At 39.8% G+C, this 16,685-nt stretch overlaps 1 protein-coding gene across 8 annotated transcripts in view; it reads left to right on the top strand.

Annotated features, from left to right (window-relative positions):
* CCDC171 (coiled-coil domain containing 171) overlaps window positions 1-16,685 on the top strand; it is a 341,254-nt gene that overhangs the window by 39,676 nt on the left and 284,893 nt on the right. The window lies entirely within an intron of this gene.

Below are 16,685 nucleotides of genomic sequence, written 5' to 3'. Positions count from 1 at the left end.
CTCCTCCAATTTTTAATAAAGTGTCTTATCCTGTCCTTCAGTTGGGTCTGGTTTTCATGACCTCAGAACCTTTTTGGATCAGCCTTATTGGTTTGCAAATAAACTCTCTCTTTTTCCAGAATGGAGAGGGCCCTTTGTCTGGGAGGGAGTTGGCAGAGGAGATCTGAGAACAGAGCTAACTGCTGCTTATAGAGGCTTCCAACAGTGTTCTGTGTTCACTGCCACTCCATGGCTTGGCTTCAGGGGTAATTCCTGCTTCCAATTTCTGATTTTTTTTTTTTACGGATATGAATTCAACTTGCTATTAGGCCCTGCCTTTTTTGAGTATTTAGCAAAGTTGAGAATGCTGAAACCCATCACTTAATCACTTGTCCATTTATTTTCCATCTTCCAAATTCGCTTTTGACATCTGTTGGCTGTCATCTCTTCTGTCACTCACTTTTATTCTGTCTTCATTTAAGTGGGGTTTCAGGAGCAAGCAGAGATGATTGGATAGGTTTGATCCAGTCAACTTAAGTGGTGATATCCTCTTTCTACTTATGACTTTTTGAGACCTTACAGTTTCATTTCATATTTGAGTTCTGGTTTTACGGAATGTTTTTAGTATGAAAAGCAGCCAGGGTGTTGGGTTTCATAGCTATAGTTCTTTTTTTCTTTCCAGTTTTATTGAAACATAATTGATTCTCCTCCTCCTCCTTCTGCATGCATGCTCAGTCCTGTCCCGTTCTTTACGACACTGTGGACTGTAGCCTGCTAGGCTCCTCTGTCCATGAAATTTCCCAGGCAAGAATACTGGAGTGGGTTGCCATTTGCTACTCCAGGGGATCTTCCAGACCCAGGGATTGAACCCATGTTTCTTGTATCTCCTGAATTGGCAGGCAGATTCTTGACTACTGCACCACCTGGGAATCCCAATACAATATGGTGTTGTTAACTGTAGTCATCATGCATACATCATATCTTAATATTCAATTTATAGCATTTTTATAAATTTATTATGGCATAAGTATTACAGTCTTTCCATAATACTGTATTGGAAACATTGTTGAATTTAAAAAAAGCACTTAACTTGTGATGATGGACTGATACTCATTTTCTCCATTTACAAGAGAGAGACATATGGTATGGTAATGTAATTCTTTGAAAGCAAAGTCACAAAACAGTCAGAAAACTAGCTCATTATTAATTTTATATTAAATATCATTCACCTTGGGCTTCCCTGGTGGCTCAGCTAGTAAAGAATCCACCTGCAAATGTGGGAGACCTGGGTTTGATCCCTGGGTTAGAAAGATTCCCTTGGAGAAGGGATCAGCTGCTCATTCCAGTATTCTGGCCTGGAGAATTCCATGGAGTGTTTAGTCCGTGTGGTTGCAAAGAGTCAGATATGACTGAGTGACTTTCACTCACCTCATGTCTATTTCAGGATAGACTGTCTACTTCAGTACAGATCTTGCACATGATGTTCAACACGAATACGTAGTTAATGATGATGACCCAAAAGCATCTCATACAGTTCTAGCTCTACAGTTACTAGATTGTCACATGAAAACACATATACACAATAGGTAAGTTTATTAATGTGTGCATGTTGATTATTTACTGTATGCATGATGATGATTATTATTAAGTAGAAGTGAATCATCATAACGGTCTTCATCCTTGTCATCTTCATGGTGAGTAGGCTGAGGAGGAGAGGTTGGTGTTGCTGTCTCAGGGGTGGCAGAGGTGGGAGAGATGGAGAACAGGAAAGGGGAGACAAGAGAGGCAGGCGTACTTGGTGTAACTTTACAGAAATACATTGTCATTTCTGACTGCCATTTTTGCTTTTTCATTTTTCTAAAAACGTGTTTATATGATACCAACCTGTCTTTCATTGTTTGGTTTAGTTTCAGGACCCATGTCATAGAAGGTTCCATGTTGTAAAAGAAGTCCTTTGTTGTTCAGTCACTAATTCATGTTCAACTCTTTGCTACCCCATGGACTGCAGCACGCCAGGTCTCCCTGTCCCTCACAGAAGTCAAAAGCAGTCTTAAAACCAGCGTCAATTTGTGTTCTGGCACTGCTTCTTCTATGTCATCTTCCTCATCATCTGAAACTGGTTTGGAAATACTCATCTCCGTCAAGTCATCTTCTGTTAATTCCTCTAGTGTGCTGTTTATCAGTCTTGAATTTCTCCAAGATCTATATCTTGAAACCCTTCACCGCCCACCCCCCCCATCTTTTTTTTGCCCCGTATCTGTAATCTCTTTCATAATTTCCTTGATTGACTCGGTCATAAATTCTGTGAAGTCGTGGATAACATCTGGACATAGTTTTCTCTAGCAGGATTTATTATTTCAGATTTGATGGCTTGGACATCTTTTCCTAATGATGGCATTTTTCAATGCTGTAATCCTTCCAGGCTTTTATGATGTTGTCTCTATCAGGGCTGTCTTCCATAGCATTAACCACCCTTTCTATAGAGTACCGTGTGTGGTGTTGTTCAGTCACCTAGTCGTGTCTGACTCTTTGCTACCCTATGGATTACAGCCTGCCAGCCCTCTCTGTCTGTCACCATCTCTCAGAGTTTGCCCAGGTTCATGTTCATTGCATTGGTCATGACATCCAACCATCTAATCTTCTGATTCCCTCTTTTCTTTCTCCCCTCAATCTGTCCAGCATCAGGGACTTTTCTAACGAGTCAGCTGTTCGCGTCAGGTGATCAAAATACTGGAGCTTCAGCTTCAGTGTTAGTCCTTCCAATGAGTATTCAGGGTTGATTTCTTTTAAGATTGACTGATTTGATCTCTTTGCTTTCCAAGGGACTCTCTGGAGTCTTCTCCAGCATCACAGTTCAAAGGCATCAATTCTTGGCGTTCTGCCTTCTTTATGGTCCAGCTCTCACAACCATACTTGACCACTGGAAAGACCATAGCCTTGACTATATGGACCTTTGTCGGCAGAATGATGTCTCTGCTTTCAAACACACTGTCTAGGTTTGTAATAGCTTTCCTGCTAAGAAGCAATTGTCATCTGATTTCATGGCTGCAGTCACCAGCCTCACTGATTTTTCCCAAAAGAGGAAATCTCTCACTACTTCCGTCTTTTCCCCTTCTATTTGCCATGACATAATGGGGCCTGATGCCATGATTGTAGCTTTTTAAATATTTAGTTTTAAGCAGACTTTTCCACTCTCCTCCTTCACCCTCAGCAGGAAGTTCTTTAGTTTCTGTTTGCTTTCTGCCATTTGAGTGTATCATTTGCATATCTGAAGTTGATGTTTCTCCTGCCAATCTTTATTCCAGCTTGTAACTCATCCAGCCTGGCATTTCTCATGATGTGCTCAGCATATAGATTAAATAAACAGGGTGACAACAGACAGTCCTGTCATACTCCTTTCTCAGTCGTGAGCCACTCAGTTGTTCCATACAGGGTTCTAACTGTTGCTTCTTGGCCCACATACAGATTTTCCAGGAAACAGGTAAGATGGTCTGGTATTCCCATCTCTTTAAGAGCTTTCACATTTTGTTATGATCCACACGGTCAAAAACTTTAGTGTAGTTGATGAAACCAGATGTTTTTCTGGAATTACCTTGCTTTCTCTATGATCCAGCAAATGTTGGCAATTTGATCTCTGGTTCCTCTGCCTTTTCTAAATATTTCTAAATAAATTCTAAAAACATTCCAGCTTGAATATCTGGAAGTTCTTGGTTCATGTTAATGCTGAAGCCTAGAATGCAAGATTTTCAACACGACCTTACTAGCATGGGAGATAAGTGTAAGTGTCTGATGGTTAGAACATTCTTTAGTACTACCCTTCTTGGGAATTGGGATGAGGATTGACCTTTTCCTGTGGCCATTGCTGGGTCTTCCAGATTTGCTGACATATTGAGTGCAACATTTTGATAGCATCATCTTTCAGGATTTTGAATAGCTCTACTGGTGTTGGAGAAGACTCTTGAGAGTCCCTTGGACTGCAAGGAGATCCAACCAGTCCATCCTAAAGGAGATCAGTCCTGGGTGTTCATTGGAAGGACTGATGCTGAAGCTGAAACTCCAGTACTTTGGCCACCTTATGTGAAGAGTTGACCCTGATGCTGGGAGGGATTGGGGGCAGGAGGAGAAGGGGACGACAGAGGATGAAATGGCTGGATGGCATCACCGACTTGATGGACATGATTTTGAGTGAACTCCGGGAGTTGGTGATGGACAGGGAGGCCTGGCATGCTGTGATTCATGGGGTCGCAAAGAGTCGGACATGACTGAGCCACTGAACGGAAATGACCTGAACTGGAATTCCATCGCATCCACTAGCTTTATTGACAGCAGTGCTTCCTAAGGTTCACTTGACTTCACACTCCAAGATGTCTGGCTCTGGGTGACTGACCACACCATTGTGGTTATCTGGATCGTTAAGATCTTTTTTGTACAGTTCTATGTATTTTCCCCATTTCTTCTTGATCTTTTCTACTTCTTCTATATCTCTACTGTTTCTGTCTTGTATTGTACCCATCTTTGGGTGGGATGTTCCATTGCTATTTCCAGTTTCCCCTTCTGTTGTTTTCCTCTATTTTTATGCACTGTTCATTGAAGAAGGCCTTCTTTTCTCCCCTTGCTGTTCTCTGGAACTCTGTGTTTAGTTGGGTGTACATTTCCTTTTCTCCCTTGCTTTTCACTTTTCTTCATTCTTCAACTATTTGTAAAGCCTCCTTGGATAACCACTTTTCCTTCTTACTTTTCTTTTTCATTGGGTGATTTGTTCGCTGCCTCCTGTAAAATATTACCAACCTTTGTCCATAGTTCCTCAGGCACACTGTTTACTAGCTCTCACCCCTTGAATCTGTTCATCACCTCCACTGCATATTATAGGGGATTTGATTTAAGTCGTACCTGGCTAGCTTAGTGGTTTCACCACTTTTTTTAGTTTAAGACTGAATTTTGCTATGAGAAACTGATTATCTGAGCCACAGTTAGCTCCAGGTCTTGTTTTTGTTGACTGTGTACAGCTGTTCCATCTTTGGCTACAAAGAATTTAATCAGTTTGATTTCGCTATTGACCATTTGGTGATGTCCATGTATAAAGTCATCTCTTGTGTTGTTGAAAAAGGGTGTTTGCTATGAACAGTACATTCTCTTGGCAAAATTCAGTTAACCTTTGCCCTGCTTCATTTTTTACTCCAAGGCCAAACTGGCCTGTTACTCCAGGTATCTCTTGACTTCCTACTTTTGCATTTCAATCCCCAGTGATGATTATAACATCTTTTTTAAGCGTTAGTTCTAGGAGGTCTTCTAGGTCTTCACAGAACTGATCAACTTCAGCTTCTTTGGCGTTGGTAGTAGAGGCATAGGCCTGAATTGCTGTGAGGTTGAATGGTTTGCCTTGGGAATGAACCGAGATCATTCTGTCATTTTTTGAGGTTGCACCAAGTACTGCATTTTGGACTCTTGTTGACTTTGAGGGCTACTCCATTTCTTCTGTGGGAATCTTGCCCATAGTAGTAGATATAATGGTCATCTGAATTAAATTCGCCTGTTTCTGTCCATTTTAATTCACTGATTCCTAAGATGTTGATGTTTATTCTTACCATTTCCTGCTTGGCCACTTGCAGTTTACCTTGATTTATAGACCTAACATTCTAGGTTCCTATGCAATACTGCTCTTTGCAGCATCAGATTTTACTTCCATCACCAGACATAACCAGACACAGCTGAGCATCATTTCCACTTTGGCCCAGCTGCTTCATTCTTTCTGGGGCTTTAGTAGCATATTGGACATCTTCTGACCCAGAGGACTCATCTTTTGGAGTCATATCTTTTTGTCTTTTTTATACAGTTCATGAGGTTCTCACAGCAAGTATACTGGGGTGGTTTGCCATTCCCTCCTCCAGTGGATCACATATTGTCGGAACTTTCCACTATGACCCCTCCATCTTTGGTGGCTTTACATGGCATGGCTCATAGCTTCATTGAGTTATGCAAGCCCCTTCACCACAACAAGGCAGTGATTCATGAAGGGAATCTTATGACTGCCTGATCTAGAGCCTGAATTAGAGATGTTGTGTTTGGGGCAGGTAGACCATTTCAGTGTCTTTAGTGTTAAACATTTCTTTTTCTTTGGGATGGTCTTGGTCCCTATTTCCTATACAATGTCACAATGGACATATACAATGTCATATACAATGGAGGAGAGGAAACCTCCATCCATGGCTGTCTGAGGAGGCCTTACAAATAGCTGTAAAAAGAAGACAAGCAAAAAGCAAAGGAAAAAAGGAAAGATATACCCATTTGAATGCAGAGTTCCAAAGAATAGCAAGGAGAGATGAGAAAGCCATCCTCAGTCATCAGTGCAAAGAAATAGAGGAAAACAATAGAATGGGAAAGACTAGAGATCTCTTGAAGAAAATGAGAGATACCAAGGGGACATTTCATGCAAAGATGGGCTCGATAAAGGACAGAAATGGTATGGACCTAACAGAAGCAGAAGATATTAAGAAGAGGCGGCAAGAATACACAGAGGACTGTACAAAAAAGATCTTCACGATCCAGATAATCACTATGGTGTGATCACTCACCTAGAGCCAGACATCGTGGAATGTGAAGTCAAGTGGACCTTAGGAAGCATCACTAAGAACAAAGCTAGTGGAGATGATGGAATTCCAGTTGCGCTATTTCAAATCCTGAAAGATGATGCTGTGAAAGTGTTGCACTCGATATGCCGGCAAATTTGGAAAACTCAGCAGTGGCCACAGGACTGGAAAAGGACAGTTTTCATTCCAATCCCTAAGAAAGGCAATGCCAAAGATGCTCAAACTACCGCACAACTGTACTCATCTCACAAGCTAGCAAAGTAATGCTCAAAATTCTCCAAGCCAGGCTTCAGCAATACGTGAACCGTGAACTTCCAGATGTTCAAGCTGGTTTTAGAAAAGGCAGAGGAACCAGAGATCAAATTGCCCACATCCACTGGATCATGGAAAAAGCAAGAGAGTTCCAGAAAAACATCTATTTCTGCTTTATTGACTATGCCAAAGCCTTTGACTATGTGGATCACAATAAACTGTGAAAAATTCTGAAAGAGATGGGAATACCAGACCACCTGACCTGCCTCTTGAGAAACCTGTATGCAGGTCAGGAAGTAACAGTTAGAACTGGACATGGAACAACAGACTGGTTCCAAATAGGAAAAGGAGTACATCAAGGCTGTATACTGTCACCCTGCTTATTGAACTTATACGCAGAGTACATCATGAGAAACGCTGGGCTGGAAGAAGCACAAGCTGGAATCAAGATTGCCGGGAGAAATATCAAGAACCTCAGATATGCAGAGGACACCACCCTTATGGCAGAAAATGAAGAGGAACTAAAAGGCTTCTTGATGAAAGTGAGAGGAGAGTGAAAAAGTTGGCTTAAAGCTCAGTTCAGTTCAGTTTAGTCACTCAGTTGTGTCTGACTCTTTGCGACCCCATGAAGCGCAGCACGCTAGGCCTCCCTGTCCATCACCAACTGCTGGAGTCTACGCAAACCCACGGCCATTAGGTCGGTGATACCATTCAACCATCTCCATCCTCTGTCGTCTCCTTCTCCTCCTGCCCTAAATCTTTCCCAGCATCAGGGTCTTTTCAGATGAGTCAGCTCTTCGCATCAGGTGGCCAAAGTATTGGAGTTTCAGTTTCAACATCAGTCCTTCCAATGAACACCAAGGATTGATCTCATTTAGGATGGACTGGTTGGATCTCCTTGCAGTCCAAGGGACTCTCAAGAGTCTTCTCCAACACCACAGTTCAAAAGCATCAATTCTTTGGCACTCAGCTTTCTTTATAGTCCTACTCTCACATCCATACATGACTACTGGAAAAGCCATAGCTTTGACTAGGTGGACCATTGGCAAAGTAATGTCTCTGCTTTTGAATATGCTATCTAGGTTGGTCATAACTTTCCTTCCAAGGAGTAAGCATCTTTTAATTTCATGGCTGCAGTCACCATCTGCAGTGATTTTGGAGCCCCGAAATATAAAGCCTGACACTGTTTCCACTTTTTCCCCATCTATTTGCTGTGAAGTGATGGGACCGGATGCCATGATCTTAATTTTCTGAATGTTGAGCTTTAAGCTAACTTTTTCACTCTCTTCTTTCACCTTCATCAAGAGGCCTTTTAGTTCCTCTTCATTTTCTGCCATAAGGGTGATGTCCTCTGCATATCTGAGGTTCTTGATATTTCTCCCGGCAATCTTGATTCCAGCTTGTGCTTCTTCCAGCCCAGCGTTTCTCATGATGTACTCTGCGTATAAGTTCAATAAGCAGGGTGACAGTATACAGCCTTGATGTACTCCTTTTCCTATTTGGAACCCGTCTGTTGTTCCATGTCCAGTTCTAACTGTTACTTCCTGACCTGCATACAGGTTTCTCAAGAGGCAGGTCAGGTGGTCTGGTATTCCCATCTCTTTCAGGATTTTCCACAGTTTATTGTGATCCACACAGTCAAAGGCTTTGGCATAGTCAATAAAGCAGAAATAGATGTTTTTCTGGAACTCTTTTGCTTTTTCCATGATCCAGTGGATGTGGGCAATTTGATCTCTGGTTCCTCTGCCTTTTCTAAAACCAGCTTGAACATCTGGAAGTTCACGGTTCACGTATTGCTGAAGCCTGGCTTGGAGAATTTTGAGCATTACTTTGCTAGCGTGTGAGATGAGTACAGTTGTGTGGTAGTTTGAGCATCTTTGGCATTGCCTTTCTTAGGGATTGGAATGAAAACTGTCCTTTTCCAGTCCTGTGGCCACTGCTGAGTTTTCCAAATTTGCCGGCATATTGAGTGCAACACTTTCACAGCATCATCTTTCAGGATTTGAAATAGCGCAACTGGAATTCCATCATCTCCACTAGCTTTGTTCTTAGTGATGCTTCCTAAGGTACACTTGACTTCACATTCCACGATATCTGGCTCTAGGTGAGTGATCCCACCATAGTGATTATCTGGATCGTGAAGATCTTTTTTGTACAGTCCTCTATGTATTCTTGCCACCTCTTCTTAATATCTTCTGCTTCTGTTAGGTCCATACCATTTCTGTCCTTTATCGAGCCCATCTTTGCATGAAATGTCCCCTTGGTATCTCTCATTTTCTTCAAGAGATCTCTAGTCTTTCCCATTCTATTGTTTTCCTCTATTTCTTTGCACTGATGACTGAGGATGGCTTTCTCATCTCTCCTTGCTATTCTTTGGAACTCTGCATTCAAATGGGTATATCTTTCCTTTCGCTTCTCTTATTTTCACAGCTATTTGTAAGGCCTCTTCAGATAGCCATTTTGCTTTTTTGCATTTCTTTTTCTTAGGGATGGTCTTGATCCCTGTCTCCTGTACAGTGTCACCAACCTCCATCCATAGTTCATCAGGCACCCTGTCTATCAGATCTAGTCCCTTAAATCTATTTTTCACTTCCACTGTGTAGTCATAAGGGATTTGATTTATGTCATACCTGAGTGATCTAGTGGTTTTCTCCACTTTCTTCAGTTTAAGTCTGAATTTGGCTATAAGGAGTTCATGATCTGAGCCAGCTCCCAGTCTTGTTTTTGCTGACTGTATAGAGCTTCTCCATCTTTGGCTGCAAAGAATATAATGAGTCTGATTTTGGTTCTGACCATCTGGTGATGTCCCTGTGTAGATTCTTCTCTTGTGTTGTTGGAAGAGGGTATTTGCTATGACCAATGCGTTCTTGGCAGAACTCAATTAGGCTTAGCCCTGCTTCATTTTGTACTCCAACACCAAATTTGCCTGTTACTCCAGGTGTTTCTTGATTTCCTACTTTTGCATTCCAGTCCTCCATAATGAAAAGAACATCTTTTTTGGGTATTCATTCTAGAAGGTCTTGTAGGTCTTTATAGAACCATTGAGCTTCAGCTTCTTCAGCGTTACAGGTCAGGGCCTAGACTTGGATTACCATGAGATTGAATGGGTTGCCTTGGGAATGAACAGAGATCATTCTGTTGTTTTTGAGATTGCATCCAAGTACTGCATTTTGGACTCTTTTGTTGATTATGATGGCTACTCCATTTCTTCTGAGGGATTCCTGCCCACAGTGGTAGATAAAATGCTCATCAGAGTTAAATTCACCCATTCCAGTCAATCTTAGTTCGCTGATTCCTGGAATGTTGATGTTCAGTCTTGCCATGTACTGTTTGACCACTTCCAATTTGCCTTGATTCATGGACCTAACATTCCAGGTTCCTAAGCAGTATTGCTCTGTACAGCGTCGAACCTTGCTTCTATCACCAGTCCCATCCACAACTGGGTGTTGTTTTTGCTTTGGCTCCATCCCTGTATTCTTTCTGGAGTTATTTCTCCACTGATCTCCAGGAGCATAATGGGCACCTACCAACCTGGGGAGTTCATCTTTCAGTGTCCTATCTTTTTGCCTTTCTTAGTGTTCATGGGGTTCTCAAGGCAAGAATACTGAATGTGGTTTGCCATTCCCTTCTCCAGTGGACCACACTCTCTCAGACCTGTGCACATTCAGAAGACTAAGATCATGGCTTTGTGTCCCATCACTTCATGGCAAATAGATGGGGAAACAGTGGAAACAGTGACAGACTTTTTTTTAGGGGGGCTCCAAAATCACTGAAGATGGTTACTGCAGGATTGAAATTAAAAGACGCTTACACCTTGGGAGGAAAGTTATGACCAACCTAGATAGCATATTAAAAAGCAGAGACATTACTTTACCAACAAAGGTCCGCCTAGTCAAGGCTATGGTTTTTCCAGTAGTCATGTACGGATGTGAGAGTTGGAGTATATGAAAGCTGAGCCCTGAAGAATAGATGCTTTTGAACTGTGGTGTTGGAGAAGACTCTTGAGAGTCCCTTGGACTGCAAGGAGATCCAACCAGTCCATCCTAAAGGAGATCAGTCGTGGGTGTTCTTTGGAAGAACTGATGTTGAAGCTGAAACTCCAGTCCTTTGGCCACCTGATATGAAGAACTGACTCACTGGAAAAGACCCTGATGCTGGGAAAGTTGAAGGTGGGAGGAGAAGGGGACGACAGAAGATGAGATGGTTGGGTGGCATCACCTACTCAATGGACATGAGTTTGAGTAAATTCCAGGAGTCGGTGATGGTCAGGGAGGCCTGGCGTGCTGCAGTCTGTGGAATCGCAAAGAGCTGGACACAACTGATCCACTGAACTGAACTGAGTGTTAAACATATGGGGTTCTGGGTGGCCAGGGGCAGCTTGTTCAATGACAAGACAACTTTAAAAGGCAGTCACTTACTTGGCAAGGCATTTCCTGACTTTAAGGACAAAGCATCTATGGACCCAATCCAGAAAACGTATTCTTGTTGTTTAGGCCTTCTCGTTGTACAACCAAGGGACTGTCAGCTCAGGGGTTTGCAGCTTTATAGATAAGAGCAGAACTGATCATAAAATCCAACTTCATTTGCACAGAGCAATAAAGTTAGTCTGTCCCTTCCTGCCTTAAACCCTATATGCTTGCTTCTCTTCCTTATGAATAAATGTCATTTAGGTATTTTTTCCAGAATGAGGCATTTTGGTCTGCATTAAAAACCTGTTCAGGCAGATATCCTTTCTCCTCAATGATTTTCTTTTTTTTAAACTGAATTATAGTTGATTACAATGTTGTGCTAATTTCTGCTGTACAACAAAGTGGCTTAAAATAATTTAAAAGTGATTTTAAAAATATATATACATTTTAAAAATATTCTTTTCCATTATGGTTTATCCTAGGAGATTGGATATATTTGTAGTTTCCTGTGCTGTATAACAGAACGTTGTTTATCCATTCTAAATGCAATAGTTTCTATCTAGCAACCCCAGCCTCCCAGTCCATGCCTCACCTGCCCCCTCCTCCTTAGCAACAAGTCTGTTCTCTGTGTCTGTGCGTCTGTTTCTGTTTTGTAGATCACTTCATTTGGGCCATATCTTAGTCCTCAGTGATTTTCTTAAAGGCATCTGGAAACTTATCTGCTGCCTCTCAGTTGTCAGAAGTTGCTTTTCTTGTTATCTTTGCATTTTTTAAAGCCAAACGTCATTTTAAAATTATCAAACCATTCTTTGCTGGCATTAAAACTCTCCAGCTTGAGATCCTTCGCCTTTCTTTTGCTTTAAGAAGTCATACAGTGACTTGGCTTTTTTCTCTAATCATGTTAGAGTCTATAGGTGTGGCTTTCTTAGAGCAATGCCGCACCCACCTAAAAGCTGCCTTTTTAGTATAAGATAAAAAAGGTATATCGCCGAAAGTGCAAAGTTTTCATACCTGCTCTTGTAGCTGCAGCCATGGCATCACTGATTTCTTTTTCTTTTATAGGGGTCCCTACACTAGATTCATTTATCTTGAAATGGCAGGCAGTCACAGCTATAGACCTGAAGCTATGGTGCCTATCAAACAGTTCAACTTTTTCTTGTTATGTCATGATTTTTCTTTGCTTCTAGAGAGCACTTCCAACATCAGTAATGGTACTTTATATGGGTCCTGTGGTGTTATTCAGGGTTTACAGTATTGCACTAAGCACAGTGAAAAAGTGAGAATTGAGAGAGAGAGAGAGAGATTGATCAATCACTTTTTGCTGCAGTATGAAACTTACTGCAAAGATGAATTGCTCATGTGGAGATGACTAGCATCAGGCCCATTTTAAGCAGATGCTTATAACATTTGAGCTCACTTGAGCAATGCAACAGGAGGTGGGTACAAAATTATTACAGTCATACACTATGATTACAGTTAATCTTATGGAGTTATAACACTGCATCTTTATGTTTACATTTCATTGGAATGTGAGGCCATGTACAGTCTTTATGTGCGTGCTGCTGCTGCTGCTAAGTCGCCTCAGTCATGTCCGACTCTGTGCGACCCCATAGACGGCAGCCCACCAGGCTCCCCCGTCCCAGGGATTCTCCAGGCAAGAACACTGGAGTGGGTTGCCATTTCCTTCTCCAGTGCATGAAAGTGAAAAGTGAAAGTGAAGTCGCTCAGTCGTGTCCGACTCTTTGCGACCCCATGGACTGCAGCCTACCAGGCTCCTCCGTCCATGGGATTTTCCAGGCAAGAGTACTGGAGGGGGGTGCCATCGCCTTCTCCACTCTATGTGCATAAGTTTTGATAAATTTTAATTTTTAATGATAGATTTATGTATATTTTACAGTGGTAAATGATAAAATGGACTAGAACCTACATCTGTTTTATGCATTCTTGACATACCTAACTTAATTTTTTTTTTTTTACTGTTTCTAGGCTATGCAATTTGTGAAGTTTTTCAAATTGTCACAAATCTCCAAAAAATTATCCAAAGTATTTATTGAAAAAAATTATGTAGAAGTGGACCCATGCAGTTCAAACACATACCCATGTTGTTCCAGAGCCAACTGTATATATAATATATACACACATACATCTGTCTGCTATATACCATATTTTTTTAATCTGTTTATCCACTGATGGACATTAAGGTTATTTCCATGTCTTGGCTGTTATATAAGACTATTGATTTTCAAGGCCACCAGGGGTTGGAGGAGTGGAGTGTGGAATTAGGGCAAGTTTAAATGTCACAAAACTTGCTGTTCTTACTGAGATGCAGATGATTTTATATAGATCAAATGCTTCTTAGGTAAATTGTAAGCCTTTGGTTAATTTCTAGTTATGAAAAAATTTGATCTTGATATTTTTTTTCCAGTGTTCTTTTTTTAATTTTTAAAGTTTATTTATATCTATGGCTGTGCTGGGTCTTTGCTGTTCCATGCGGGCTCTCTCTAGTTTTGGGGAGCAGAGGCTGGTGGCTTCTCTCGTGCAGCATGGGCTCTAGGCACACAGGCTTCAGGAGTTGAGACCCGTGGGCTCTGGAGTGTTGGCTCAGCAGTTGTGGCGCCTGAGCTTAGTTGCTCTGCAGCATGTGGAATCTTCCCAGACTAGGGACGGAACCCATGTCTCCTGCACTGGCAGGCAGATTCTTATCCACTGTACCACCAAGGAAGTCCTTGCCAGTGTTCTGTAGCTGTAATGGAGGAAAGAATTTTTGGTGGTCCTTACTCTGCCTTTCTGGAACTATTTATGTTCTCTGAAGATATTCTGAAGTTTTCTTCTCTTTGTATGTATTCCTCTCAGGGAATGTTTTTTGTCCTCCCCGTTTGATTTAGAACTCACCTTTTATGTTGGGGAATTTTTAAAATATCACGTTTTCTTGTGTTTAAGAGTGAGGGACTAAAAATCTTATTGGAAGCTTTTCAGTATTAGCTCTTTCAACCTTGATCTTTGCTGTAGGATTATCTGGTGGATATTTGAAACAGATAAAACCCTCCTACCTTCCCCAACTAACTTACAAAGATGAAGGAAGCAGAAAACTAGATTGAGTCATCGTCAAAATCCCAGGCTTATATTGCTCCATGAATGAACAGAAAGAAACATTCAGGGAGCAAATAATTTCAGTCTTCTTTAAACTCTACAGAGAATAAGAAAGATAAGTATGTTATCTTGATAACATACCAAACTAATAATCCTGACACTAAACTGACAAGGATACAAGAAAAGATAATTATAGTCAATCTCATGAATATAGGTGCAAAAATATTATATAAAATTAGCCAATTGAATATAGCAAAATAGAAAAAAGATATAATATAAAAAGCCTTTATATAAGAAATGCCAAGTGAGTCTAACATTAGGAAACTAATCAAGGTAGTTTTAATTAATGTAATCTGTTAGCTTAATTCTGTAATATAAGTTTCTGTGAATAGAATTCCTAACAACTATACTGAGGAAAACATTTTTTTTTTTTCCAGAAAAAACTATGTAGGTATGTTTATATCTACATCCAATAATGTATAGTAATTATCACATAATATTAGTGATGACAACTTCTACGTTAAAACTGTGATTTTTAGGTCAGAATTTCATCTACATCTTGAAAGACTTTTATTTGAAAGCTGTCTATTAAGTGATATTTAATATAAGTCAAGCATCATAAAGTAAAAGTCCTAACTGATCAGCAGTTCATTTTCAGTTCTTTTTTATAGGATTAAATTCAAACTCACATGGACTGATGGACATCCATTAGTGTAGTATTTGGAATGATTGTATTCTTTCTATATTACTTATCAATAGAATGGGAATCACAAGTCATCTGATAAATAAATCCTGTGAGCCTTACTGAGTATTTTAATAGCTTTTATTTGATTTAATAGTGCTTGAAATAACTGCCATCCACTATGAGATAAGTTTTCCTGGTTATAGACTTTTTTTATTTCAAGTTACTTGTATTACTTTGTAATTAGCTTTGTAAATTGCTCTTTATTCTTTTTAATGTATACACAGTAATCTAAGTAGATGGTTGAAAGTTGGAAATTATGTATCTGTAAATGAAGAAGGCATGTAATTTAACAGTGGATTTGAATTAATACTACTGATTGCTTGAATGAGAAGGTCCTACCATATAGAATAATAATGGTGTCTGATACTTGTGTATGCTTAATGGTCTTAAACATGCTTTCATATATGAAGGTACTCTTATGATATAATCGGATTACATAACACTATTCATCAAACCATTTGTTTCTGAATCCATAGAGTCATGATAAAAACTGTGAGTACTTCTGTTGGTTGTAGACAGTGTTGGCATACTCCTGCTATGGTACCCAGCTTTGTTCTTATCTATGATAGCTTAAAGATTGAAAATGTATAAGTAGATGAACTTCTGTATATTAAGGAATTTCCATTAAGGAAATTATTAAGAAAATAATTCTTAAGAGTTCATATGAATATGAATTATAAATTATAAATGAGGGAATGTGAAGAGAAGAAATTTAAATTTTGTTCTTCACTCTTTGATTGTGGACTATGCTGCCGGGTCCTTTCCAAACTTAGAATCTTTTATAGAGAATTATATTTGGTGCTTGCAACATTCTCACTCAGACTCTGATGACAACTTTTGAGTGGCTAGGAATACGTGGAAACATGTATATTTGTGTGTAATATATGTGTGTATGTTCCCAAATAAGATGATGCTGGTGAGGGAAAAATGGTAAACAGGACTTTGTCAAAGACCTTAAGTGAGAATGATGAGTCTAGATTAGTTACTGTGGAAATATCTTTGATATGTGTGTTAACTTTATATTTGAATGTCTATAAAATTAAACTGAATTTCTGAGTTTAGTTGGAAAAGAAGATTGAGAGATTTAAATAGAACTGCTTGATGCTATTTTCTTTCAGTAGTACAGCAAAGATTTAAAATCCTGAAAACTGAAGAGAAAATGAAATACAGCCATCTAGTGGCTGCAACTTTAAAAGCTCTAAGCATAGAAAGTATGAACTCACATAAAAATCTCTCAAGGGCCATTATTATGTATTCAAGCTAATCATTCCTTATCACACAAAGGAGAAACATACATTTATTTTACTAAATATTTAAATAAAATTTTAATGAGATGGGAAAACCTTTATATGACAGTTGAACTTTATGTAAATATTCTCAGAGGTCAGTTGAACTAGCAAACACAGTAAGCTATATACATTTTCAGTTGTAACATGTATTAATTATAAAACTCCAGTAGTGCTTTTAAAATACATGTATATTCTGAAACATCACTGAATAATATCTAGACCTCTCTTGCTTATATAAATGAACCTATTATGATGGTTGAAGTACAGGTTTAGTTGCTCATTAAATTTTAGTCATTGTTGGCTTATAAAATTTAATGATGCAGAACTGAACTAT

The sequence above is a fragment of the Bos taurus genome, chromosome 8 (genome assembly GCF_002263795.3).
Source record: "Bos taurus isolate L1 Dominette 01449 registration number 42190680 breed Hereford chromosome 8, ARS-UCD2.0, whole genome shotgun sequence".
Lineage (NCBI taxonomy): Eukaryota > Metazoa > Chordata > Mammalia > Artiodactyla > Bovidae > Bos > Bos taurus.
This window is presented reverse-complemented; position numbering and strand designations above follow the sequence as displayed.